Source organism: Lutra lutra, chromosome 4 (genome assembly GCF_902655055.1).
Source record: "Lutra lutra chromosome 4, mLutLut1.2, whole genome shotgun sequence".
NCBI lineage: Eukaryota > Metazoa > Chordata > Mammalia > Carnivora > Mustelidae > Lutra > Lutra lutra.
The window spans coordinates 171,643,581-171,670,625 of record NC_062281.1 but is presented as its reverse complement, the minus strand read 5'-3'; the positions used below and the strand labels follow the sequence as shown (position 1 = coordinate 171,670,625).

Genomic DNA, 27,045 nt, shown 5'->3' with positions numbered 1-27,045 from the left:
TTCCATCCACGTTGTCGCAAATGGCAAGATTTCATTTCTTTTGATGGCTGCATAGTATTCCATTGCATATATATACCACATCTTCTTCATCCATTCGTCTGTTGATGGACATCTAGGTTCTTTCCATAGTTTAGCTATTGTAGACATTGCTGCTATAAACATTTGGGTGCACGTGCCCCTTCGGATCACTACGTTTGTATCTTTAGGGTAAATACCCAGCAGTGCAATTGCAGGGTCATAGGGTAGTTCTATTTTCAACATTTTGAGGAAGCTCCATGCTGTTTTCCAGAGTGGCTGCACCAGCTTGCATTCCCACCAACAGTGTAGGAGGGTTCCCCTTTCTCCGCATCCTCGCCAGCATCTGTCATTTCCTGACTTGTTAATTTTAGCCATTCTGACTGGTGTGAGGTGCTATCTCATTGTGGTTTTGATTTGTATTTCCCTGATGCCGAGTGATATGGAGCACTTTTTCATGTGTCTGTTGGCCATCTGGATGTCTTCTTTGCAGAAATGTCTGTTCATGTCCTCTGCCCATTTCTTGATTGGATTCTTTGTTCTTTGGGTGTTGAGTTTGCTAAGTTCTTTATAGATTTTGGACACTAGCCCTTTATCTGATATGTCATTTGCAAATATCTTCTCCCATTCTGTCAGTTGTCTTTTGGTTTTGTTCACTGTTTCCTTTGCTGTGCAAAAGCTTTTGATCTTGATAAAATCCCAATAGTTCATTTTTGCCCTTGCTTCCCTTGCCTTTGGTGATGTTCCTAGGAAGATGTTGCTGCGGCTGAGGTCGAAGAGGTTGCTGCCAGTGTTCTCCTCGAGGATTTTGATGGATTCCTTTCTCACATTGAGATCCTTCATCCATTTTGAGTCTATTTTCGTGTGTGGTGTAAGGAAATGATCCAATTTCATTTTTCTGCATGTGGCTGTCCAATTTTCCCAACACCATTTATTGAAGAAGCTGTCTTTTTTCCATTGGACATTCTTTCCTGCTTTGTCGAAGATGAGTTGACCATAGAGTTGAGGGTCTATTTCTGGGCTCTCTATTCTGTTCCATTGATCTATGTGTCTGTTTTTGTGCCAGTACCATGCTGTCTTGATGATGGCAGCTTTGTAATAGAGCTTGAAGTCCGGAATTGTGATGCCACCAACTTTGGCTTTCTTTTTCAATATTCCTTTGGCTATTCGAGGTCTTTTCTGGTTCCATATAAATTTTAGGATTATTTGTTCCATTTCTTTGAAAAAAATGGATGGTACTTTGATAGGAATTGCATTAAATGTGTCGATTGCTTTAGGTAGCATAGACATTTTCACAATATTTATTCTTCCAATCCAGGAGCATGGAACATTTTTCCATTTCTTTGTGTCTTCCTCAATTTCTTTCATGAGTACTTTATAGTTTTCTGAGTATAGATTCTTAGTCTCTTTGGTTAGGTTTATTCCTAGGTATCTTATAGTTTTGGGTGCAATTGTAAATGGGATGGACTCCTTAATTTCTCTTTCTTCTGTCTTGTTGTTGGTGTAGAGAAATGCAACTGATTTCTGTGCATTGATTTTATATCCTGACACTTTACTGAATTCCTGTACAAGTTCTAGCAGTTTTGGAGTGGAGTCTTTTGGGTTTTCCACATATAGTATCATATCATCTGCAAAGAGTGATAGTTTGACTTCTTCTTTGCCGATTTGGATGCCTTTAATTTCATTTTGTTGTCTGATTGCTGAGGCTAGGACTTCTAGTACTATGTTGAATAGCAGTGGTGATAACGGACATCCCTGCCGTGTTCCTGACCTTAGCGGAAAAGCTTTCAGTTTTTCTCCATTGAGAATGATATTTGCCGTGGGTTTTTCATAGATGGCTTTGATAATATTGAGGTATGTGCCGTCTATCCCTACACTTTGAAGAGTTTTGATCAGGAAGGGATGCTGTACTTTGTCAAATGCTTTTTCAGCATCTATGGAGAGTATCATATGGTTCTTGTTCTTTCTTTTATTAATGTGTTGTATCACATTGATTGATTTGGGGATGTTGAATCAACCTTGCAGCCCTGGAATAAATCCCACTTGGTCGTGGTGAATAATCCTTTTAATGTACTGTTGAATCCTATTGGCTAGTATTTTGGCGAGAATTTTTGCATCTGGGTTCATCAAGGATATTGGTCTGTAGTTCTCTTTTTTTGATGGGATCCTTGTCTGGTTTTGGGATCAAGGTGATGCTGGCCTCATAAAATGAGTTTGGGAGTTTTCCTTCTATTTCTATTTTTTGGAACAGTTTCAGGAGAATAGGAATTAGTTCTTCTTTAAATGTTTGGTAGAATTCCCCCGGGAAGCCGTCTGGCCCTGGGCTTTTGTTTGTTTGGAGATTTTTGATGACTGTTTCAATCTCCTTACTGGTTATGGGTCTGTTCAGGCTTTCTATTTCTTCCTGGTTCAGTTGTGGTAGTTTATATGTCTCTAGGAATGCATCCATTTCTTCCAGATTGTCAAATTTGTTGGCGTAGAGTTGCTCATATTATGTTCTTATAATTGTCTGTATTTCTTTGGTGTTCGTTGTGATCTCTCCTCTTTCATTCATGATTTTATTTATTTGGGTCCTTTCTCTTTTCTTTTTGAGAAGTCTGGCCAGGGGTTTATCAATCTTATTAATTCTTTCAAAGAACCAGCTCCTAGTTTCGTTGATTTGTTCTATTGTTTTTTTGGTTTCTATTTCATTGATTTCTGCTCTAATCTTTATGATTTCTCTTTTCCTGCTGGGTTTAGGGTTTCTTTCTTGTTCTTTCTCCAGCTCCTTTAGGTGTAGGGTTAGGTTGTGTACCTGAGACCTTTCTTGTTTCTTGAGAAAGGCTTGTACCGCTATATATTTTCCTCTCAGGACTGCCTTTGTTGTGTCCCACAGATTCTGAACCACTGTGTTTTCATTATCATTTGTTTCCATGAATTTTTTCAATTCTTCTTTAATTTCCTGGTTGACCCATTCATTCTTTAGAAGGATGCTGTTTAGTCTCCATGTATTTGGATTCTTTCCAAATTTCCTCTTGTTATTGAGTTCTAGTTTTAGAGCATTGTGGTCTGAAAATATGCAGGGAATGATCCCAATCTTTTGATACCGGTTGAGACTTGATTTAGGACCAAGAATGTGATCTATTCTGGAGAATGTTCCGTGTGCACTAGAGAAGAATGTGTATTCTGTTGCTTTGGGATGAAAAGTTCTGAATATATCTGTGATGTCCATCTGGTCCAGTGTGTCATTTAAGGCCTTTATTTCCTTGTTGATCTTTTGCTTGGATGATCTGTCCATTTCAGTGAGGGGAGTGTTAAAATCCCCTACTATTATTGTATTCTTGTCAATGTGTTTCTTTGATTTTGTTATTAATTGGTTTATATAGTTGGCTGCTCCCACGTTAGGGGCATAGGTATTTAAAATTGTTAGATCTTCTTGTTGGACAGTTCCTTTGAGTATGATATAGTGTCCTTCCTCATCTCTTATTATAGTCTTTGGCTTAAAATCTAATTGATCTGCTATAAGGATTGCCACTCCTGCTTTCTTCTGATGTCCATTAGCATGGTAAATTCTTTTCCACCCCCTCACTTTAAACCTGGAGGTGTCTTCGGGTTTAAGATGAGTTTCTTGTAGGCAACATATAGGTGGGTTTTGTTTTTTGATCCATTCTGATACCCTGTGTCTTTTGATTGGGGCATTTAGCCCATTAACATTCAGGGTAAGTATTGAGAGGTATGAATTTATTGCCATTGTATTGCCTGTAAGGTGACTGTTATTGTATATTGTCTCTGTTTCTTTCTTTCTTTTTTTTTTTTAAGATTTTATTTATTTATTTGACAGAGAGAGATCACAAGCAGGCAGTGAGGCAGGCAGAGAGACAGGAGGAAGCAGGCTCCCTGCTGAGCAGAGAACCCGATGCGGGACTCGATCCCAGGACTCCGAGATCATGACCTGAGCCGAAGGCAGCGGCTTAACCCACTGAGCCACCCAGGCGCCCCGTCTCTGTTTCTTTCTGATCTACTACTTTTAGGGTCTCTTTTTGCTTAGAGGACCCCTTTCAATATTTCCTGTAGAGCTGGTTTGGTATTTGCAAATTCTTTCAATTTTTGTTTGTCCTGGAAGCTTTTAATCTCTCCTTCTATTTTCAATGATAGCCTAGCTGGATATAGTATTCTTGGCTGCATGTTTTTCTCATTTTTTTTAAAGATTTTTTATTTATTTATTTAATAGAGAGAAATCACAAGTAGGCAGAGAGGCAGGCAGAGAGAGAGGAGGAAGCAGGCTCCCTGCTGAGCAGAAAGCCCGATGTGGGGCTTGAACCCAGGACCTGGGATCATGACCTGAGCCGAAGGCAGCGGCTTAACCCACTGAGCCACCCAGGCGCCCCTGTTTTTCTCATTTAGTACTCTGAATATATCATGCCAGCTCTTTCTGGCCTGCCAGGTCTCTGTGGATAAGTCTGCTGCCAATCTAATATTTTTACCATTGTACGTTACACACTTCTTTTCCCAGGCTGCTTTCAGGATCTTCTCTTTGTCACTAAGACTTGTCAATTTTACTATTAGGTGACGGGGTGTGGACCTATTCTTGTTGATTTTGAGGGGGGTTCTCTGAACCTCCTGGATTTTGATGCTTGTTCCCTTTGCCATATTGGGGAAATTCTCTCCAATAATTCTCTCCAACATACCTTCTGCTCCCCTCTCTGTTTCCTCTTCTTCTGGAATCCCAATTATTCTAATGTTGTTTCGTCTTATGGTGTCACTTATCTCTCGAATTCTCCCCTTGTGGTCCAGTAGCTGTTTGTCCCTCTTTTGCTCAGCTTCTTTATTCTCTGTCATTTGGTCTTCTATATCGCTAATTCTTTCTTCTGCCTCATTTATCCTAGCAGTCAGAGCCTCCATTTTTGATTGCACCTCATTAATAGCTTTTTTGATTTCAACTTGGTTAGATTTTAGTTCTTTTATTTCTCCAGAAAGGGCTTTTATATCTCCCGAGAGGGTTGCTTTAATATCTTCCATGCCTTTTTCAAGCCAGGCTAGAACCTTGAGAATCATCATTCTGAACTCTATATCTGACATATTACCAATGTCTGTATTGATTAGGTCCCTAGCCTTTGGTACTGCCTCTTGTTCTTTTTTTTTGTTGTGAATTTTTCCGCCCTGTCATTTTGTCCAGATAAGAGTATATGAAGGAGCAAGTAAAATACTAAAAGGGTGGCAACAACCCCAGGAAAATATGCTTTAGCCAAATCAGAAGAGATCCCAAATTGTGAGGGGGGGAGAAAGGCGATAAAAAGGGGTTCAGAAAGAAAAAAAAAAAAAGAAACTATTAAAAAAAGAAAGCCGATAAAAATATAAAAAGGAAAATATATATATATATTAGATAAACTATTTTAAAAACGTAAAAAAAGAAAATGGTAAAAGTTAAAAAAATTTAGCAGAAGAAGAGAAAAAAAAATTGAAAAAGAAAAAAAAATTAAATTAATTGCAAGGCTAAAGAATCATGGGGAGAAAGCTATGAGTTCCATGCTTTGCTTTCTTCTCCTCTGGAATTCCGCTGCTCTCCTTGGTATTGAAACTGTACTCCTTGGTAGGTGAACTTGGTCCTGGCTGGGTTTCCCGTTGATCTTCTGGGGGAGGGGCCTGTTGTAGTGATTCTCAAGCGTCTTTGCCCCAGGCGGAGTTGCACCGCCCTTACCTGGGGCCGGGCTGAGTCATCCGCTCGGGTTTGCTGGGTTTGCTTTCGGGAGCTTTTGTTCCCTGAGCGCTTTCCTGTAGAGTTCTGGAAGACAGGAATGAAGATGGCGGCCTCCCTGTCTCCGGCCCGGAGGAGCCGAGAGCCCGGGGCCCACTCCTCAGTGCACCCTCAGAGAACAGCGCCCAATTACTCCCATCACCCTGGCCTCCGGCCGCGCTCCGAGCTGACTGAGCCTGCGACCGGTTCAAGGTAACCCCGAGTTTAGAGCTCACTCCTCAGCTCTGTCTCTGTAGCCGGCTTCCCTGTTCTAATACCGGTAAGCTCTGCGACACTCAGACACCCCTGATCCTTCTGTGACCCTGTGGGACCTGAGGCCGCGCTGACCCCGCCTGGGCTTCACCCCAGTTAAGCCTCTGGAGCGATGTCCCTCAGCGGAACAGACTTTTAAAAGTCCCGAATTTGTGCTCCGTTGCTCCGCCGCTCGCCGGGAGCCGGCCCCTCCCCCCGCGGTCTATCTTCCCGTTGCTTTGGATTCACTTCTCCGCCAGTCCTACCTTTCGGATAGTGGTTGATTTTCTGTTTCTGGAATTGCTGTTCTTCTTCTCTTCAATCTCCCGTTGGATTTGTAGGCGTTTGCAATCTTTAGATAAGCTATTTAGATGATCTACCACTACCTGAAGTAGTCTCAGCCTGCTACTTCTCCGCCATCTTGACTCCTCCGTTACAAAGAAAGTTTTATATCTTCCTTCCCACTCTGTATAAATGTTTTCTTTTGTTTTATTGCATTAGACAGGACTTCCAGTATGAAGTTGAAAATCAGTGGTAAAAGGGGACATCCTTGCCTTGTTCCTGGTCTTAGAAAAAAAGCATGTAGTTCCTTATCATTATGTGTGATATTAGCTGAAGGGATTTTTGTAGGTGTTCTATACTAGTTGAGGAGATTCCCCTCTATTCATAGTCTTATTTTGCTTATTTTGCTAAATAGTCTTATTTTTCATAATATTTATTATGAAGTGGTATTGGATTTTGTCAAATGCTTTTCCTGCATCTGTTGATCTTATATGATTTTTCTTTAAGTAGCTGATGTGATGGATTACATTAATTATTTTCCAGTTTTTTAATAGCACTTATCACTAGTTATGTATGCACACACACACAGACATCTTTACTTTTTCATTCTCTGTCATTCCTACTAAACTGTAAACTCAAGTACCTACTATATTATGTACTCAATAAATATTAGTTAAATGAATAAACCATCACCCACTTATATTTATTTGTATCTACTAAGAAGCTGTGGGAAGAGGACAACAGTTTATTGTAGTCCAGGTGCAAGATAGAGATGAAGGGAACAGAGGGGAGAGTTGCCACAATATTTGTTCCTCCCTAGTTTTTCCAGATGCTAGGTTTAAGCATCACTGGCTAGAGGGCTAAAGCCAACAGCTGATTGAGTTGTTTTGCTGAGAGCTATCATGGATTCAGGGATAAGCAAAACTGCTTTGGGTTTAGGTGACAGAGTGTGAGGGAGTTGTAGTGAAAACTATAATCCTGTTTTATAAATGTTGTAATCCAGCAGGTAGGAGCTTGGAGCTATGGTAATTTGAGCTTTAAAGGTGACCTCCTTTGCATCTGCAGGCTGCATTTGGGGTATACACAATGAAAAAAAGAATCAGAGCTCTTCTTGATATGCCTTAAAATATGGTCTTTTTTTTTTTTTTTAAGTCAAACATGTTTCCTTTCATAGAAGCTTATCTTTACTCTGAGTCCTAGTGCCTGGAAACATCAGTTCCATTTGACTGGTTTTATAGTTTCAGATATATTGTCTTATAGTATCCAACCTGGGCTGAGAGACCCTATTCTGGATACCACATCCAGAAAATCTGAAGTCTTATAACCCTAGAGCCCTCAAATCCAGAAGGTGCTCTCCAGGAAGCTTGTTTCCTTAATCTCTAGCCATGATCTGTCTTATTTTAATAAAGGTATTCATCTAGATCCTTACCTGCCTGCAACAAATTTTACTCTTTTTTTTTTTTTTTTTCAAGAAAATCTTTGACTTTCAGGCTGGAATGTTTTAGATTCTGTTCCATATTTCTATCCACACCTGCTGTCATGGATGTCTGTGGGTCTAAATTTCCTTTGGGGAGCTATTCTTTGTCTTGTCTAGGTTCCTGTGGTTTGGTTGGGGTTGGCCCTTGACAGGTCCCAGGGTAGGCCCTGATCAGCCTAAGCCAATCTGTGCATGACATAATTTAGGCACTAGGATGATACAAGTATGATCATGTGGCCTAATTGTACCAACAAGTGTCAGACCCAGAACTAGGAACACTCTGTTGAGAGAGATACTCTCCCTTCCTGCCCAGTACAGATCATAAAGGATGAAAGATATAGTGCAGTTGTACCCTCATTGTGCTCATAAAGTAGGAACCTGTCAATGACTACATACTGGGGAGAGCAGAGCCTAACAGAGAGACAGAGAAAACTGGGTCCTGGTAGTGTCGTTTCAATGCCCGCATGAAGCCATGCTTGAAAATAATCTTTTTCATGACCTTTTCAGTTTTGTGATCCACTAAATTCTTTCAGATTAAGTCATTTGGGGTTAGATTTTCTGTGATATGCAGCCAAGAAAAAAATGTGAACAACGCATTCTTCATCATGTCTTTAAACACAGCCAGCACAAGTTTCCCTACTTGCTTTATCCACTGTTGTGTGCTGGCATTGGCTGCCCATATTTGCATGGTCTTGACTGGCTGGTTGCTCTCTGCTGGGCTTTTTGTGTTCTCTCAAGGAATGCCTGTTCCTGTCCTACAACCCCACCATCCATCTGCCATGCTATCTCTTTAGTCATTGACACTGTCCTGAGCCAGACTCCAGGTTTTGGCGTTTATGGCACTCCTTAAATATGACTTCTGGAACCAATTTTCAGTCAAATTATAAGAGCTCATTTGGAAGTTTCCACAGGAATAATTTTACCCCTCTAACATTTATACTTATTTAAGTATGGTCAGAAGCAAGCAAAGAGCTCCAAGCAACCTTCTCTTCCAATTATGGTGTGCATATGTTTTTACCTGTCCAGGATCTCCTTGGGCCTGGGAAATCAATCTCACCTCACAAATAAAGTTTTATTAACCCACAGTGGGAACCCAGGAGAAAAGAAGGGGGAACAGAATGCATATTTCTATAAGATGCTTACACTTCTTTTAGGAGATGTGGTGGAGACTGCCTGGGGATCACATTCATCAGTTCCATTTCAGCTTCTAATATTAGCTGAAAATCTGTGTGTTCACATATGTTGATAAAACTTAGTGAATTATCACAAAGCCAGAATTTCAGGGTGTCTGTTCCTGCTGCATAGGCTCAAATTCTTGAAAGTGTCTGGAAGCAGAGGTGCCACTAAGGAAATAACACTTCATCCTTTTGGATTATCCTGCAAGACAGAAAGAATTGTGAATTATCTTTTCTTGGTTTACAGATAAAAGCAGAGACTGAGAATTATGGGACCACAGAATGTGTGTCAGAGCCTGGAGGCCTAAAATAAGCTAAACTTGCTCTTTCAATTTATAAAGGACTCAAGATGATGTCAAGTGACTTGCCCAAGGTCACACAGTCAGTTATTGACAGAGTCGGGATGAAGATTTAAATCTCCTTGTTTCCAAAGCAGTGCTCTTTGACCACATCCCATTGGGACTTTATCATCAGTAGCAGAATTGCTTTAGGGCCCTACAGAGACATCTTACTGGTAAGGACATATTAGTTTCAGGAATAGTTCAGATTCTATCCTTCATGTAAGGAAGTATACCTGGTTCTGTTTTAAAGTAACAAACTACCCCAACCTTTGTGACTTCAGACAACAAATTATTATTACTCATAAGTCCACCAATTGGCTTAGACAACTCTTCTGGTCTGAGCTGGGCCAGGCCATTTACAGCAGTACTTACTCACGTGTCTGCTGTCTGATGGGGACTGACTTATCCAGAATGGGCTCAGCTAGGATAGCTCATCTTTGCCCTATGTAGTTTTTCATCCTCTAGCAGGAATGCCTCAACTTGTTCACACAGCAGCTGGTCTGGTTTCCAAGAAGGGCAGTGGGACTGTTCAAAGCCCCTTGGGATGTAAGCTTGAAACTGGTGCGGTCTCACTTCTCTCACTTCCTGTTGGCTAAAGCAATTCATAAGATAAGCCCAGACTCAGAGGTTGAGGAAATAGATTCTCCTTCTAGATGGGAAAAGTGAAAACTCACATTTTAGCCAGCAGGGATGGAGGGAAATAACTGCAGATTTACAAATCATCTACCTCAGGAGATATGATGGCCCTTTGTTTTTAAGAAGGGCCTAGTTCATCCTAGTTTTTGGCATAAATATTTGGTCCATATATACTATGGAGTATTATGCCTCCCTCAGAAAGGATGAATACCCAGCTTTTGTATCAACATGTACGGGACTGGAAGAGATTATGCTGAGTGAAATAAGTCAAGCAGAGAGAGTCAATTATCATATGGTTTCATTTATTTGTGGAGTATAAGAAATAACACGGAGGACATGGGAAGATGGAGAGGAGAAGGGAGTTGGGGGAAATGTGAGAAGGAGATGAACCATGAGAGACTATGGACTCTGAAAAACAATCTGAGGGTTTTGAAGGGGTAGGGGGTGGGAGGTTGGGTGAGCCTGGTGGTGGGTATTATGGAGGGCACGTATTGTATGGAACACTGGGTGTGGTACATAAACAATGAATTCTGGTACACTGAAAAGAAATTTTTAAAATAATAATAATTTTTTTAAAGGGCCTAGATCATCCTAGTTTTTGGCATAAATACTGCAGAAGCTTAATGCATACATATCAAATGAGTTTTGCTATCTCACTGTTCATGAGAGTGCATGTGGATAAGTTTATGATGTATTTGTCTCTATAGGGTTGTGCTTGTGTGTGCACATATACCCATGTAAATTTGTGTTCTTTTATGTATTTTGATATGTGTGTTTCTGTGAGGACACAATGTAAAGCCGGGACATTTCAGGACCAAGGAGAGCAGTCTAACCTGCCTGGGCTGGTGATCTCAGGCCCCCACCAGAACTCATTTCAAGTGGCAGACTATAAATTACACTCTGTTCCTGGTAGCAGTCACACATTGAGTAACACAGTTTTCATTGTCTGACATCAGTAAATGCTCTAATTTATCTGCACAGAAAAATTCCACAGATTTTGTGGAAAATCATCTCAAAAGAAACACACTAAAAGGAGATCGGTCTCATGCACAGCCACCTTCAAAAGGTTTTCACCCTTAGGAACAAAAATACTTCAGCCCCTCAATCCCACATGTTCTTACATGAACAGTAGTGGCCACCACCACTTCTAACACTCTAGTACATTCTAACCTATCCTAGTTTTGTGGCTGCAGAGTGAACAAAGTCCACACCCCTTAGCCAGCCACATTGAGGTTACAGACTTTCTCACAACTAATAGGCACTAAATAGCTGTTGAGTACCAGGCTTTTGACTGGGTGCTAGGAGTATAGAGTGAAAATAAGTCATCACCCTTCCCACATACAGCTCACAGTCTGGCAGAAAGGAGGCACTGAACAAGAAAATAGTCCAGTACATATATACACAAAATTGTAATACATGATATGAAGGGAAACAATGTTCCAGCTGAGGTCTAAAGGATGAAAAGGGGCTAGTTGTGTAAAGAGGAGGAGGAAAAGCCATCCTAAGTAGAGGAAGTAGCAGGCACAAAGGTCCTGAGGCGAGAAAGAGTTTAAAGCATCTCAAAGAAGCTCAATGGAACTGAAGTCTAGTAAGTAGAAGAGAGAAGTTCAAGATGAGAGTGTAGAACTAGCAGAGGCCAAATGATTCTTGTAGGCTATGCTATGGAGTTTGGACTTTATTTTAAAAGCAATAATAAAATAGTGAAGTGTTTTCTCAGATCTTCTTAGGAAATTCAGTTATGTTGAGAGTTCCTAGGTTAGCAAATGTTTTAGGAAACCAGAAGGCAGGCACCTTCAGTCTATCCCCTTAATCCCTGAAGTGAACACATTTACAGGCCAACTTCTTTGCCATTGAAGACTAGCCCAGACATAAGCCTATGAACCAAGCTAGGCAGCTTCAAACTGCATGTTGGAATCCCTTCCAGGCCTAGTCAACTCTTTTTCCCTCCTAGATTTGTCTTCTCTTCTCACATACTTTGAGTCTGGGATGTGCTTTTCCCACTCACCCCAGCCTGTCAATCCTGCTCTTGTGCTCATCCCTTCCTGCCTGGTTCCCAGATTACACCTCCCTTGACCAAGACTTCAAGCCCTTCAGCCAATGTAAACCTGATACCCACTGCTTTACTTTCCCTTTTATCTTCCCTTGGGCCATTGATTAGCTAAATGGTCAAGACTCTGCCTCTTGGGGAAATCTTTCCTTGCCATTGCTTTGAAGCAATTTTAGTCTTTCTTCAACCCTTCCCCCTATTCTGATATGTTGAAAGACATCTCACAAGCATTTGTCATCTACTAACAATAGCTAACCTTTATGAGCACTTTCTATATGCCAAGCACTGTCTTAAGTACCTTCCACACAGCCTCTTATTTAATTTTTGTACAATTCCATAATACAAGGCTGGCAGATGATATTTTCCAAAAGTGGCCACAATACCTCTTGTTTTTCCTGCTTTTCAAGATCCTTACCACTCCCCCAATAAGAGGTAGAGTTTAATTCTCTGCATTTGAACCTGGGTGCCCAGTGACTCATTGTAATCAATAGAGTACAGTGGAAATGACTGTGTGATTTCTGAGGCTTGGGCATACAAAGGGGCGTGGCTTCCCCTTGTTAGAGGAGACTCCCTTTTGAAGTTCTGAGTTGCCATGTAAGGAGTCCAACCCTGAGACTGTCAAGCTGGAGAGGCCATATGTAAGCACTCCAGGGAGCAGACCACCTGTGCCTACAGCCCACAGCCAGTACTAACTGCCAACTGCGGATGTCCAGCTCAGTCAAGCCTTCACATGGCCGCAACCCCAGATGACACGTGACTGCAATCAAATGAGAGTTCCTAAGTAGATTGGCCCATCCCCGTCTCTCCCCAGTTCCTGACCCACAAAGTTACAAGTGGCTGTTCGAAACCAATAAGTTTTAGGATCGTTTGTTACAAATCAATGGTAACCAGAACAATGGGTGTTGTTATTGGCCCTGTTTTACAGTAGAGGAAACTTAGAACCAAACCATGTAAATCCCTTGTCCAAGGTCAAAGAGCTAATAAGTGGTAAGACCCAAATCTTAGGTCTTCCACATCTCAGGCCTATGCTGTTAGCCTGGAAGTGGTCACAGTCCACCTGCTAAGCAAGGGTCTGTGAAGCCCAGTGAGGGATGATACAGAGTTCTTAGCTTGTGGATCCCTACTCAGGGATGAAAACCAAAATTGAGAACTCTTGTTCTAGGCTCATATCAGAGATTAACTAACCTCAGGAATTGCCCTCCGGACTGCAAGGTAGAGCCACATGTCCCAGGCAGTCTCTGCTCCATGCCCACCCTCTTGTATAATTAACAGGGGCCTTCTCTTCTCTTTCAGAAAGCAGCAAAAACTGCCAGTTAAGAACATGGACGGGGCTCTGCCATTGAGTGGCTGGCTGTATAACCTTGGAGTGAGAGGTTACTCCACTTCTCTGAGCCTCAGGTGTCTCTGCTAGAAAATGGGATGATGATAACAGACCTCAGTTCATAAGGTTGTTTCGTGGAATTAAGTGAAATAATGTATTTAAAGCACTTACCACATTTCTTGGTAGTTAATATGTTCCAGTTAAATGTTCTTTCAAGCTAGAGGCAGATATACATTCAGACTATGAAAAAAACACACCATTTTCCCCATTCTTGCTACTTCATGAAGCCCTTCAATGATACTTAATTTACCTGGCTGTCCTCACAGAAGCAGTGATTCTAGGTAGAATACCTTCCAGAGTTGGTCAGAGAATGTGCCCAGAGTGAAAGGAGGCTGTCCTAACACAGGGTTTATGTCCTCATTTCTCCATCTGAAAGCGGGATTGCCATAACAGAATGATTAAGAATTTGGGTACCTAACTTTGCTGGCTCTCAGTCTCCTTGTATGAGAAATGGAAATGATATTGATTGCCTCACAGTGGATGTAAGCAGTCGATGAGATGATGAATGTCTGGCACCTGGAACACAGAGCTCAAAGAATAATGGCTCTTACCTCCCTCTCTACTCTTCTTTGGGCCATTCTCTAAAGGGTGGTTAAGTATCCTATCTCTCCCTCTTCTAAAGATAGCCAGGCGTGTAGCAAAGGCTTTCAAGGATTTGAATTCCTGCAAATTTGAATTTGCAGAAACTCAAGTAAAATTGGGGGCACCCTCCTGCTCCACCCTTTCTTTGGTACTTACAAGTCCCTCTACCATCCCTGGGAGACAGTAAGATCGCAGTTTGGAGCTTCAATGGGCCTTGGTGCTGTCCTATGAACTTAGGACTTCGGCAAGCCTGCAAGGAAGCAAAAAGATGGTAACAAATGGGCAGAAGATATGAACAGACACTTCTCCAATGAAGACATTCAAATGGCTATCAAACACATGAAAAAATGTTCATCAACACTAGCCATCAGGGAGATTCAAATTAAAACCACATTGAGATATCACCTTACACCAGTTAGAATGGCCAAAATTAGCAAGACAGGAAACAGCGTGTATTGGAGAGGATGTGGAGAAAGGGGAACCCTCTTACACTGTTGGTGGGAATGCAAGTTGGTGCAGCCACTTTGGAGAACAGTGTGGAGATTCCTCAAGAAATTAAAAATAGAGCTTCCTATGACCCTGCCATTGCACTACTAGGTATTTACCCCAAAGATACAGATGGAGTGAAAAGAAGGGCCATCTGTACCCCAATATTTATAGCAGCAATGGCCACGGTTGCCAAACTGTGGAAAGAACCAAGATGCCCTTCAATGGATGAATGGATAAGGAAGATGGGGTCCATATACATTATGGAGTATTATGCCTCCATCAGAAAGGATGAATACCCAACTTTTGTATCAACATGGACGGGACTGAAAGAGATTATGCTGAATGAAATAAGTTAAGCAGAGAGAGTCAATTATCATATGGTTTCACTTATTTGTGGAGCATAACAAATAACATGGAGGACATGGGGAGATGGAGAGGAGAAGGGAGTTGAGGGAAATTGGAAGGGGGTGTGAACTATGAAAGACTATGGACTCTGAAAAACAATCTGAGGGTTTTGAAGGGGCAGGGGGTGGGAGGTTGGGGGAACCAGGTGGTGGGTATCAAGGAGGGCACGTATTGCATGGAGCACTGGGTGTGGTGCAAAAACAATGAATTCTGTTACGCTGAAAAGAAAAAAAAAAAGATGGTAACAAATAGGGGTCATGGAAAGAGTACTGGATTTGGGAGTCAGAAGACCTGAATATCAGACTCATGGATCTTTCCCTTTTCAGCCACCTCTTCTGGCCAGTGGCATTGAGCATCAGTTTGTTTATCTGTAAAAGGGGAACAATAGCATCCCTGTTTCACTAGTATTGCAAGCATATTGTGAGGCTTGAAGAGGATAAGTAGGCATGGTGGTTTCTGTTGATGTTCATTATTGCTGCTAGTCTCAGGCAGGGGTCTAGTCTACTTACACAAAACCAAGACACCATTAGAAGTTCTCAGAGAGAAGCAAAGGGCAGAAGCTTAGTTCTGTACACTGGGTACCACTTCCATTCTCCTGGAAGGGAGTAAACTTATTGCAATATTCTCGTATTTCTCACCTCTAGGAATGGCAGCAGCCTGACTAGCTCTGTAGAAGCAAGTTTAGACTTCTAGACTCACACTGTACTCATTGTCCACATGTAATCTTCATCAGGTCTGATGAAGTAAATGAGAATAATCAGTCCTTATAGAGCATTTGCAGTGTACCAGGGATGGTTCAGGTGCTTTATTTGGACCATTTCATTTCATTCATGGAACGATTATGATGAGGTAGTTGCTTTTATTATTCCTAGTTTATAGATGAAGAAAGATGCAGAAAGGTTAAGTAACTCATCCAAGATCACACAGCTGGTAAGGAAGGGATCCAGGCAGGTTTTGAGTCCCCAAGTTGCCTCCAGAGCTTTTGCCCAAAACCAGGGCAGTACTACTCTCCTGCTGCATCTGCCTCCATCATCATTGCCAAGATTCCCGCAGCATCTCCTAGAGGGTATAACCGTCCCTGGTCTTACCCTTCTCTAGACCATTCCCCACACAGCTACCAGAGAACTCCTTCTAAAAGACAGCTCTGATCACCTCACTCTCACTCAAAACCTTTCAAGGGCTTCCCATTTCTCAGCATTTTGAAGTCTAGGCTCCTTCAATGGGCTCACAAATCTCTGTGGTCTGGCTCTTACTTGCCACACTTCAGCCTGCTTCTCACTGAATTCTGTTCATCTTACACTTGGCCACTGCTGTGTTCTGTGCTTTTTCATTCTGCTACATCTTAGTGTGTTCAATTCCTTATTCCTCTTGAAATGTCTCTTCATCACCCAAAAACTACTGACCAGCTCAAATATGAAACTAGCACTGACTTTCCCTGGTCACCTCATCTCTGTTCCCTGAGCATTTTGGGCTTGTTTCCATTACATTGGAATGCAATAATTTATCTGCAGAACTATGTGCCCCACAGGCCATGAGGTCCTGGAGGCAGGATCCTCCCCATCTCCCCAACCCCTCTCACCAGGCCAATACAATATACCATTAACAAGTGTTAAAAAATACTTCCAAGTGTGTGAAACATTGTTGCAGTTATTACTGATAATACAATATCAGATGACTCCAACCTCTAGGTTGGACCTCTAGATTGGACCCTAGGACTCCAACCTCTCACCTTGGCTTCCTACAAGAATGCAACCCAACAACTCTACCCTTGTCCCTGCTATCTTCTTAGACAACACCAAAACCTCAAAGTGCTTCAATTTCAGCATCTGGACACACACCCCTTCATTCATCTTTCTTTTCTCACTCTCCCAGGCCTCCAGGCTCCAACAGATGCTGGAGAAGAGCGCTCACTGATTCCATCACCAATCCAGAGAACACAGGATCCATTTTCTTGGTCCACCTTTTGGACCACCTGCTTTCCCATGTAGCTTTACTTAAGATAAGGCACAGAATTTTCAAGATATGCATTTACCACCAGGCTGTGAAGTTCTCTGGGGCATCTTCCACCCCTTGGGAGTATCTGTGGAATGACTGAATGAATGATCGAACAAATGATTTTGAGTCCCATGTTCTGGAAGATTATTTGACTCAATTCTTTCATCAGGATGCTGCTAAGAGCAGCCCTGCTAGGTCACGTGTGTAAGGGTTACTGGAAAACACTGCACTACATACCTTGTCAGAGGGTACAGGAAAGATCTTCCTTTAGGACTTCCCAGGGCACAGGGTGCCTCAAGGCCTAGCCTCCATCAGGTGTCAGGTCAGTGGGAGGAGATGCAGGAGAAGGAGCAACATTTATCCACTTGAAAGGGGGACCATCATTCAACTTACCTCTGCCCCAGCCCTCAGGGCACACCTGAGAGGCTCCCAGGGAATCTGCCAGGTGTTTTATTTTATTTTATTTTATTTTGCATTGGTGTGTAAATGACGTCTAGCTGCCTTTCCGGCCTCAGGGAGGTTTCTATTTAATTCAGGCTCTGGAGACACGTCTCTGGCAACCTGCAGCCTTAGTGGCGAGGTTTATCTGATTGTGCATGCAGGCCCACCTCCCTGTTCTGCTTCAGGAGGCTTTGCTATTTATTGCACACCCTGCATTGCACAAGCTGTCACCTCTTCTCTGAAGCTGTCCCAGCCACGTGTCTCTCAACCCCTGCCCAAGCCCTCCTCTCGCGGACTGTGTCACGCACATGAACAGAACCAGGTACTCATCAGCTTTTGCTTCCTGACAATCACCCCACAACTTGTGAGCTTAGAGCAATAAGCTTTGTGAGCTCACAATTGAGTGGGTAGCTGTGCGACTCTTGTTTGGGTATCTTCCTGCATCCTGTCACCTGTCAGTCAACTAATCTCTGTCGACAAGGACACAGAGCCCCTGAGCCACGTAGCTCTCATCTTCCAATAGGCTGGCCTGAGTGCATTCACATGACAGAGGCAGGTTCCCAGGTGAGGGCAGGAGCTGTGGAGGCATCCTGCGGTCTAATTCTGGAACCAGTACAACATTCCACTGGCCCCATTCTACTGGTTAAAGCAAACCACAAAGGCTGGTGCTGATTTTAGAGTCAGAGAAACAGGTTCCACTCTGAAAGAGAGATGCTTCAAGCTCACAGTGCAAAGACATGCATATATGGAAGGAACAAACACCCACCACAAATATTCTGTGACTGGCCGGTCTATTAATCCAACCTGAACCTGATAGAGAGTGGCTCTGAGGCTAAAATCCAGGAACACAGTTCCAAGTAACTGTCAAAAGAAAGTCTAGTGTTTGGCCTACAGTTTGTCCTTTGGAACACTCAGACCTAGGCTTGAAACATGTCTCTACCACATACTCTCCGTGTAAACCTTGGGCAAGTCACTTGCTCCTTTGAGCTTTCATTTCCTCTCCTGCAAAATAGAAATGTTAATAATCCCAACCTCACAGAGTGGTAAGGATTAAATGACAGATGTATAGGTGTGAAGTCCTTGGCATGGTGTCTGGCGCAAAGTTAATGCTCAATGAAAGTGACTTTATTATCAGTGTTATCATTAAAAACCACACTCACTATAAACTCAAGCAATGGAAGCCCCCTCCCAAATTCTACTACCATGAGTTCCTCAAGGGCACAAACCATATGTCCAACAATATTCACTACAGTGAATATAGTAGGAAAAAGTTGAAAGCAGCATAAATATCCAACAATAGGGGGTTGGTTAAATGAATTTTAGTATACCTACCCAAAGGATTGCAGTGCAGTCATTTAAAATGATGTAAAGCTACGTGGGCAGACATTGAAAGTATCGTCCAGTGAAAAAGAAGGTTACAAAATAGTGCAAACAGTGCAAAGCCATCTGTGTACAACATATTCGTGTGTAGATGTGCACACAGATGCCTTGGTGGAAAGTTATGAAAGTAAGAACATGTCTGTTCATGTGTTGAGGTTATAGATTTTTTTTTGCCTTTTATATTAGTTTTTCTAATTTCTTTACAATGAACTGAACTACCTCCCTACATTAAAAAAAATGCAAAAGATGAAAGACCATTCCATGCTCTTGGATCAGAAGAATAAACATTGTTAAAATGTCTATACTGCCTAGAGCAATCTATACTTTTAATGCCATTCCGATCAAAATTCCACTGGTATTTTTCAAAGAGCTGGAGCAAATAATTCAGAAATTTGTATGGAATCAGAAGAGACCCTGAATCGCTAAGGAAATGTTGAAAAACAAAAATAAAACTGGGGGCATCACGTTACCTGATTTCAAGCTTTACTACAAAGCCCTGATCACCAAGACAGCAAGGTACTGGCATAAAAACAGACACATACACCAGTGGAACAGAGTAGAGAGCCCAGATATGGACCCTCAACTCTACGGTCAAATAATCTTTGACAAAACAGGAAAAAAATTACAATGGAAAAAAAGACAGTCTCTTCAATAAATGGTGCTGGGAAACTGGACAGCTCTATGTAGAAGAATGAAACTCGACCATTCTCTTACACCATACACAAAGATAAACTCAAAATGGATAAAAGACCTCAACATGAGACAGGAATCCATCAGAATCCTAGAGGAGAACATAGGCAGTAACTTCTTCGATATCAGCCACAACAACTTCTTTCAAGATATGTCTCCAAAGACAAAGGAACCAAAAGTGAAAATAAATTTTTGGGACTTCATCAAAATCAAAATCTTCTGCACAGCAAAGGAAACAGTCAACAAAACAAAGAGGCAACCCACGGAATGGGAGAAGATATTTGCAAATGACAGTACAAAAGGTTGATATCCAGGATCTATAAAGAACTCCTCAAACTCAACACACACAAAACAGATAATCATATCAAAAAATGGGCAGAAGATATGAACAGACACTTCTCCAATGAAGACATTCAAATGGCTATCAGACACATGAAAAAATGTTCATCATCACTAGCCATCAGGGAAATTCAAATTAAAACCACATTGAGATATCACCTTACACCAGTTAGAATGGCCAAAATTAGCAAGACAGGAAACAACGCGTGTTGGAGAGGATGTGGAGAAAGGGGAACCCTCTTACACTGTTGGTGGGAATGCAAGTTGGTGCAGCCACTTTGGAGAACAGTGTGGAGATTCCTCAAGAAATTAAAAATAGAGCTTCCCTATGACCCTGCAATGGCACTACTGGGTATTTACCCCAAAGATACAGATGGAGTGAAAAGAAGGGCCATCTGTACCCCAATGTTTATAGCAGCAATGGCCATGGTCGCCAAACTGTGGAAAGAACCAGGACACCCTTCAGCGGACGAATGGATAAGGAAGATGTGGTCCATATACACTATGCAGTATTATGCCTCCATCAGAAAGGATGAATATCCAACTTTTGTAGCAACATGGACGGGACTGGAAAAGATTATGCTGAGTGAAATAAGTCAAGCAGAGAGAGTCAATTATCATATGGTTTCACTTATTTGTGGAGCATAACAAATAACATGGAGGACATGGGGAGATGGAGAGGAGAAGGTAGTTGAGGGAAATTGGAAGGATAGATGAACCATGAGAGACTATGGACTCTGAAAAACAATCTGAGGGTTTTGAAGGGGCCGGGGTGGGAGGTTGGAGAAGCCAGGTGGTGGGTATTAAGGAGGGCACCTATTGCATGGAGCACTGGGTGTGGTGTAAAAACAATGAATTCTGTTATGCTGAAAAAAAAAAAAAATTTAATAAATAAATAAATAAAAGTAAAAATTAAAAAAAGAAATAAATAAATAAATAAACAAACAAATAAATAAATAAATAATTTTTTAAAAAAAATGCAATAGGAGAGCTACTCTAGGTCACCGTGAAGACAGGTGTCAGAACCACAGCTATGTGTTAGGTCTTGAACTTGTTCTTGAACTTGGCAGTAAGAGTTTTTGAGACTTCTACTATCCCATTCAGTGCTGGGTGCCTAGTCCCATGAAGCTGGCTCCTCCATGAGGCTCTGTGGTATACCCGCCTGGGGCTCCTCAGAGGCTCCAGAGTTCACTCCCAACCCCATTGTGTGGCTTCTTTTCCCTGGGAGTATCTGTCTCCCCTCTCTGTGCTTTCCACAATATTCCCACAGTTCCCATGAAGCTGGTATTGCAGGGAAAGGTGGGGTGGCTTTGCTCTGGGACTGTCCCTTTCCCAACCAACTAGGACTCCAGTTTCCTGTCCTGCATTCACTGACTGGGCCCAAGGGAGGGTGCCAATCAGTGCCATTTCCACTATGAAGACAGAACCCTAAAGGGAACAAGGCAACTCTCACCACCCTATTTAAAAATCAAAAATGTTCAGTGACCATAATTTCACCCAGCAGACCCCTGGGGACTTTGTGAAAATAAATGGTCCACTCTGGGCAGCCCTGTCTCTTCCATCTCACCTAAATCTCCAGCTGACTTCACTCTGGGGTTCTGTACTCTTTCGAGGGCCCTGAAGCATCTCCATTATGTCCTTCCCTTCCTAACTGACCTACTTCTTCCTATAGGAGTCTTGTGGGTCAGTTTATCCTCTTAAGAGTGCTGAAAGCAAAATTAACAATTCCAACCACTTACAAAAGAGGTAATTTGATGCTTTTTACCAAAAAGAGATTTGTCACATCGGGAACAGACATGTATGGGTAAAGGCAGGCTACCTTCATGAAGCAGCAATGGCTGGATCCCAGCGCTGGAAAAGATTTGGAAGTAGCTGCTAAAATGGCAAGATGATTGGTGGTGCAAAGGGCATGAGAACCAGGGAATTAAGAACATCCAAGAAAATAGGACTTAGGGGAATAATACACTGTTTGTAAGATATTTAGCTGAGGCATTTTCTTAATATCTCTGAGTGGTTGAAGAAGGTCATTTCCCTGGCTACTCAAAAAGAAGCATGGTGGATATGGCATCTGCCGTTGGAAAGCTAATATACAAACGTTTGTGGGTGTGTGTGGATGTGATGTTGAGTCACAATATTGTTAATCATGAGGAAGTTTAGGAATTGAGGCAAACTTTCTCCCACCTCCCATTTGCTGACAATTACGGCAGGCTGGCTGTGAATTACCAGCCATCTTTCCTTTCTTTTCCAACTCTTGTAATTGGGGTAGAATGCCTCTGTTAAACAAGCATGCCTCCAGAACTTGAGCTAAGTTAAAGCCCTTTATAAATTAGGCAATAAATCGGAATATGTTTCCCCATCTGGTATCCAAATTTAGGAAATCTGTGATTTTGCATGAGCCACGAAGAAACACAGCAAAGCCTGGGGTTCTGTGGTATTTACGGGTGCTTGGGAGGTGTGTGGTAGTGGTGGAGCCTCTGTGCTTTCTAGTAACTTCTGGGATGCCTGTGTAGCCTTGGACAAGTATCTTAATCTCTCTGTGTGTCTCAGTATTTTCATCAGCAAAATGGAAGTAATAAGAGCACCTGCCTCATAAGGTTGTCAAGAAGTTTAATAAGATAATCTGGGTAAAGTGCTTAGAATGCCATCTGGAAGAGAGGGACTCAGCAAACATTAACAACCTCAACTACTATGACTGAAGTTCATAAAATTCCAAGAGCATGAAGGCATCCTAGTACAAGAGACCTTTTGGAACAACACAAAGCAAATGTAGCATCAATGAGCTTTCTCTCAGACAAGGTGGCTTCCCCTAACGCAATTGTCCACCATTACCCAGTTTAGGTTAAACCCACCTCCCTGCCTAGCTTCTTTTACACACCTTTTACACACACCTTTACAGCTGGATATGGATGGACGAAAACCACAAACCATGCTGACTGCTCTCCCTCTGTTTATGTCCCCAACTTCAAACAGGCTCCTTGTGCAACCTGGTAACTATCCTACATGCTCCTGGCTCATATTCTCTCCTTTGTCCTAGAAAACCATTTCACACTTCTTTCCTTCTTCTTCTTCTCACCCTCAGCTATAACCTTGCTTCCCAGCTCCTTGAGAAAATGGAGACACTTGGAAGGTAGCTTTTACAGATTCCTAATGCCTTGGCTAACTTCCTGATTGATACTTGCCTCTTTGCTGGTAAGTGCTACCCTGTTCCTGCTTCTCTCTTAAGCTATCCTCCCACCACTGGGGCATTGGTTCTCATCCCTTCTGGCCTCAGGAGGGTAGCTGTCAACCTGAAAATATCTCTTCTGTTTCCCTCACATCAGTTTTCTTTTCTTTCTGACCATTCTCAAAAGCATTCAATGATTGATTAGAAAAAGAAAAAAAAACCCTCTTGATTATACCTCCCTCACCCTGGACAGTGACCCATTTTTCCACTCCCCTTTATAGGAAAGCTTTCCAAAAACATTGCCTGTACCTGCTCTATCTATGTCTTATCCCATTCCCCTAGAACCCACTAGACCAGCTTCCATTCTTGCGGTTCCACCAAGTAGCTCCTGTCGTGGTCTCCAGCAACTTCATGCCACCCAATCCATGGTGGGCTCTCAGCCTCTCAGCAGTGGTTCTAACAGCTGATCATTCCCTCCTCCTTCCCTTCTCTTTCTGCTCTTAGTTTCTGATCCTCTTCTAGCCTTATTGGACAAGAAGTCTTCTCAGCCTACTTTGCTACTCCTTATCTCTCTTGCCTTTCAACACAGAAGGGCAGTCTCAAACTTCTCTTCTCCATCTGAACTAGGTTGTTTTATCTGGTCTTGCAGCTTAAAATACCACATCTAGGCTAATGACTCCCAAGGGTTGTCTTCAACCAAGACATTATGTATTGAACATCTAATGGATGTCTCTAACCTAAAGTATCCAAAATTGAACTCCTGTTTGCTCTCCCTACACTAGCTCCTCTTGGAGTCTTTCCTATTTCAGAAAATGGCAACTTGATTCTTCCAGCTGTTCAAGCCCCACATCTTAGAATGATCTCAACTCCTCCTTATATCCCCCATATCCAAATGGATATATTTGTCAGCAAATCCTGATAGCTTTCCTTTCAGAATCAAGCCAGAATAAGACTATTTCTGACCACCACTGATGCTGCCATGCTGGCCAAAGACATTATCATCTCCTACCTGGATTATTTCAATAGTCTTTGCTATAGGCTGAATATTTTGGTCCCTGCAAAATGCATATGTTAAAAAATGATCTCCAGTGTGATGATAATAGGGAGTGGGCTGATTGGGAGGTTTTGGAGGGTCATGAGGATAGAATCCTAATGAATGGGATTAGTGCCCTTATAAGAGGGAGCTCCCTTCCTCCTTCCAACAGGTAAAGACATAACAAGAAGACAGCTGTGTATGAACCAGAGAGTGGGCTCTCACCCATCACCCAATCTGCTGATGTCTTGAATTTGGACTTCCCAGCTTTCAGAATTGTAAAAAATAAATTTTTGTTGATTCTAAGGAATCTAGTTTATGGCATTTTTTTATAGCATCCCAAACTGACTAAGACAACCTTTTAAAAATTAATTAATCAATTAACTAACTATTGAAGTATAATGTTATATTAATTTCAAGTGTACAACAGATTGATTGAATAATTCTATACTTAATCCCCACCACAATAAGTGTAGTCACCATATGACGTTACTGCAATCTTATTGATTATATTCTCTATGCTATACTTTTCATCTCTAACTTATTTCTTTAACTGGAAGTTTATACTTCTTAATACTCTTTATTAATACTCTTTATTACATCTATTTCCCCTCCCTTCTCTCTGGCAACCAGTTGTTCTTTGTATTTGAATCTGTTTGATTTCTGTTTGTTTGTTTTCTATTTTTCAGATTGCACATATAAGTAAAACCATATGGTATTGGTTTTTATTCTACTGACTTCTTTCACTGACCCTCTAGGTCCATCTGTGTTGCTGCAAATGACAAGATCTCATTCCTTTCTATGGCTGAGTAATATTCCATTGTGTATGTCTCTCTCTGTGTGTATGTGTGTGTGTATGTGTATCTCACATCTTCTTAATCCATTCATGTATTGATGGATACTTAGATTGCTTCCATATCTTGGCCATTGTAAATAATGCTGCAATAAACATAGGGGAGCATACCTTTTTGAATTAGTGTTTTCATTTTCTTTGGGTAAATACCTAGTAGTAGAATTACTGGATCATATGATGTTTCTATTTTTTAACTTTTTTAGGAACCTCCTAACTGTTTTCCATAGTTGTTACACCAATTTACATTTCCACCAATGGTACATAAGTGTTCCCAAAAGGAAATGGTTTCGATGAATAGAAGTTTAGTAGCTGCCACAAAAAAGAAACTGGGGATCAACATAAGCCTACTCCAAGCCATATAATGACAAATTCGGTTTTTTTGGTAACCTTGGATAAGTTAAAATCAGTATACATTAGTTTTTGCTCTCTAAAACATTCTCATCCCAATTCTTTTTTCTCCCATTTCTAATACACCCTTCAAAAAGGTGAAGCGTTTAAGATTTATTTGCCCAAGTTCACCAGTTTTTCACTTTTTCTACTGAATTCTACTCACTGGCCTATCCTGCAATCTATCCTGCATACCTGAGATCTGCTGCACAGAGGTTTAGAGGAAATATCCATCTTGTTACACTATTATTATCATCATTGAGAGTGATGTTGTTCCTCTGGGACTTAGTCCAGACAGCCAGGGGTCACTATGATGGCCAGAATGTCCACCAGGTCAAGCCCTCCAGAAACAAAAAGATCTCTGTATGGCCAAGGGAATCTCTAGTTGCCTATCTGTTGGCCTTTCATTCCAACCAACCTGCAACAAACGGATACTCCAACAGGACAAAGGGATTCTGACAACTTGTAGAGTTCATTGTGGCAGAGCTGTGAGCCCAGTGGAGCAGGTTTTCTGCTGAGATCTCTCTGCAGTATTCACCTACACACAGAAAAGGAATAAGGTTTAACTCTTCATGGAGCCTGTCTCCAGTTTAGCTCTAATTATCAGGCAGAGGCAACAGCATATCCAAAGACCTTGGGGCAGAAAAGAGCCCAGGGTGGCTAAGAGAATCTATGGCCTTCAGACTCTCTGTGAGGGCTCTGGTTTCAGGCTGTCTGGGTTAGCCTTTCAAGTCCACCACTGACCCATTGTGTAGGCTTAGACAAGTCACGTAATGTCCAGGGCTGTTTTCATTTTTGTATAATAGAGGCATTGATCTCTAAGTACATTGTGAGGATTTAATGTGATAACACATCAAGAGCACTCAGAACTGTGTCTGGCATGTTTGCTGTTATGATTGTTATTAAATCACCACTATTTTAACATAATTATCAACCATCCTTTGCCTAGGTCCTTAGTTCAGAGAACTTATCCTTCCAGGCTGTTTCTACCTTTCTAATCCAGTGCCCAAATGGCACAACTACAGCCGCCTGGGGCAGATTGCATTTTTCTTATAGACGCTGTAGCTCAATAGAAGTCCAACTGTTGGCCTTGTGGCTCAGCTTTTCAGTTAGCATGTGTTCTGAGTGCTTGAACTTTGATCAGCATCAGATTCATCTCTCCACTCTTGCCCTGATTTTTCATAATTTCACTTGCTTTGTACAACTTGGGTCAGAGTTATATTCATTGGCACAGTTGTTCTGGAATTCTTACTTTGCCAGGAGCCTCATGTTCACCCATGATGCAATTGTCTTTAAATCTCAGCCAGGAGTCAGACCCAGGAGTCTTTCTGAAGACTGTCAGAATCAAATCTTTGTGAACAAGAAAAGGTTGGCTAGTCTCTCTGATTCTCCCTGTCAGTTCTCCTTCCCCAGACAGAGAGGTATCCTTCCTTATTCCTCTGGGACTTACTCCAGACAGCCAGGGGTCAATAAGGTGGCCAGAATGTCCACCAGGTCAAGCCCTCCAGAAACAAAAAAAATCTCTGTATGGCCAAGGGAATCTCTAGTTGCCTATCTGTTGGGCTCTCATTCCAACCAACCTGCAACAAACGGATACTCCAACAGGACAAAGGGATTCTGACAACTTGTAGAGTTCATTGTGGCAGAGCTGTGAGCCCAGTGGAGCAGGTTTTCTGCTGCGATCTCTCTGCAGTATTCACCTACACACAGAAAAGGAATAAGGTTTAACTCTTCATGGAGCCTGTCTCCAATTTAGCTCTAATTATTCATTCCTTTAATCAGTTACTCAAGAAGAATTTAATAAATGCTTATTATGTTGCAAGCACTAAGATCAGCATTAGGGACACCAGGATAAATAAAGCCGCTTCTTTCCTTGAGGAATCAATGTATCTAAATACACAACAGATTACATAACAATATACAAAATGCTGCAGCACAAGTGAGCATCAAGTATTATGGGAACAAGGAA

General features: G+C 41.8%; 1 long non-coding RNA gene across 1 annotated transcript in view; it reads left to right on the top strand.

Annotated features, from left to right (window-relative positions):
• Positions 1 to 17,243: 17,243 nt before the first annotated feature.
• Positions 17,244 to 27,045, top strand: part of LOC125099292 (uncharacterized) — a 28,675-nt gene continuing 18,873 nt past the window's right edge. The window contains exon 1 of the long non-coding RNA XR_007127088.1: positions 17,244 to 17,795. This is a non-coding gene — a long non-coding RNA (uncharacterized LOC125099292). The remainder of the gene's footprint in view (positions 17,796 to 27,045) is intronic.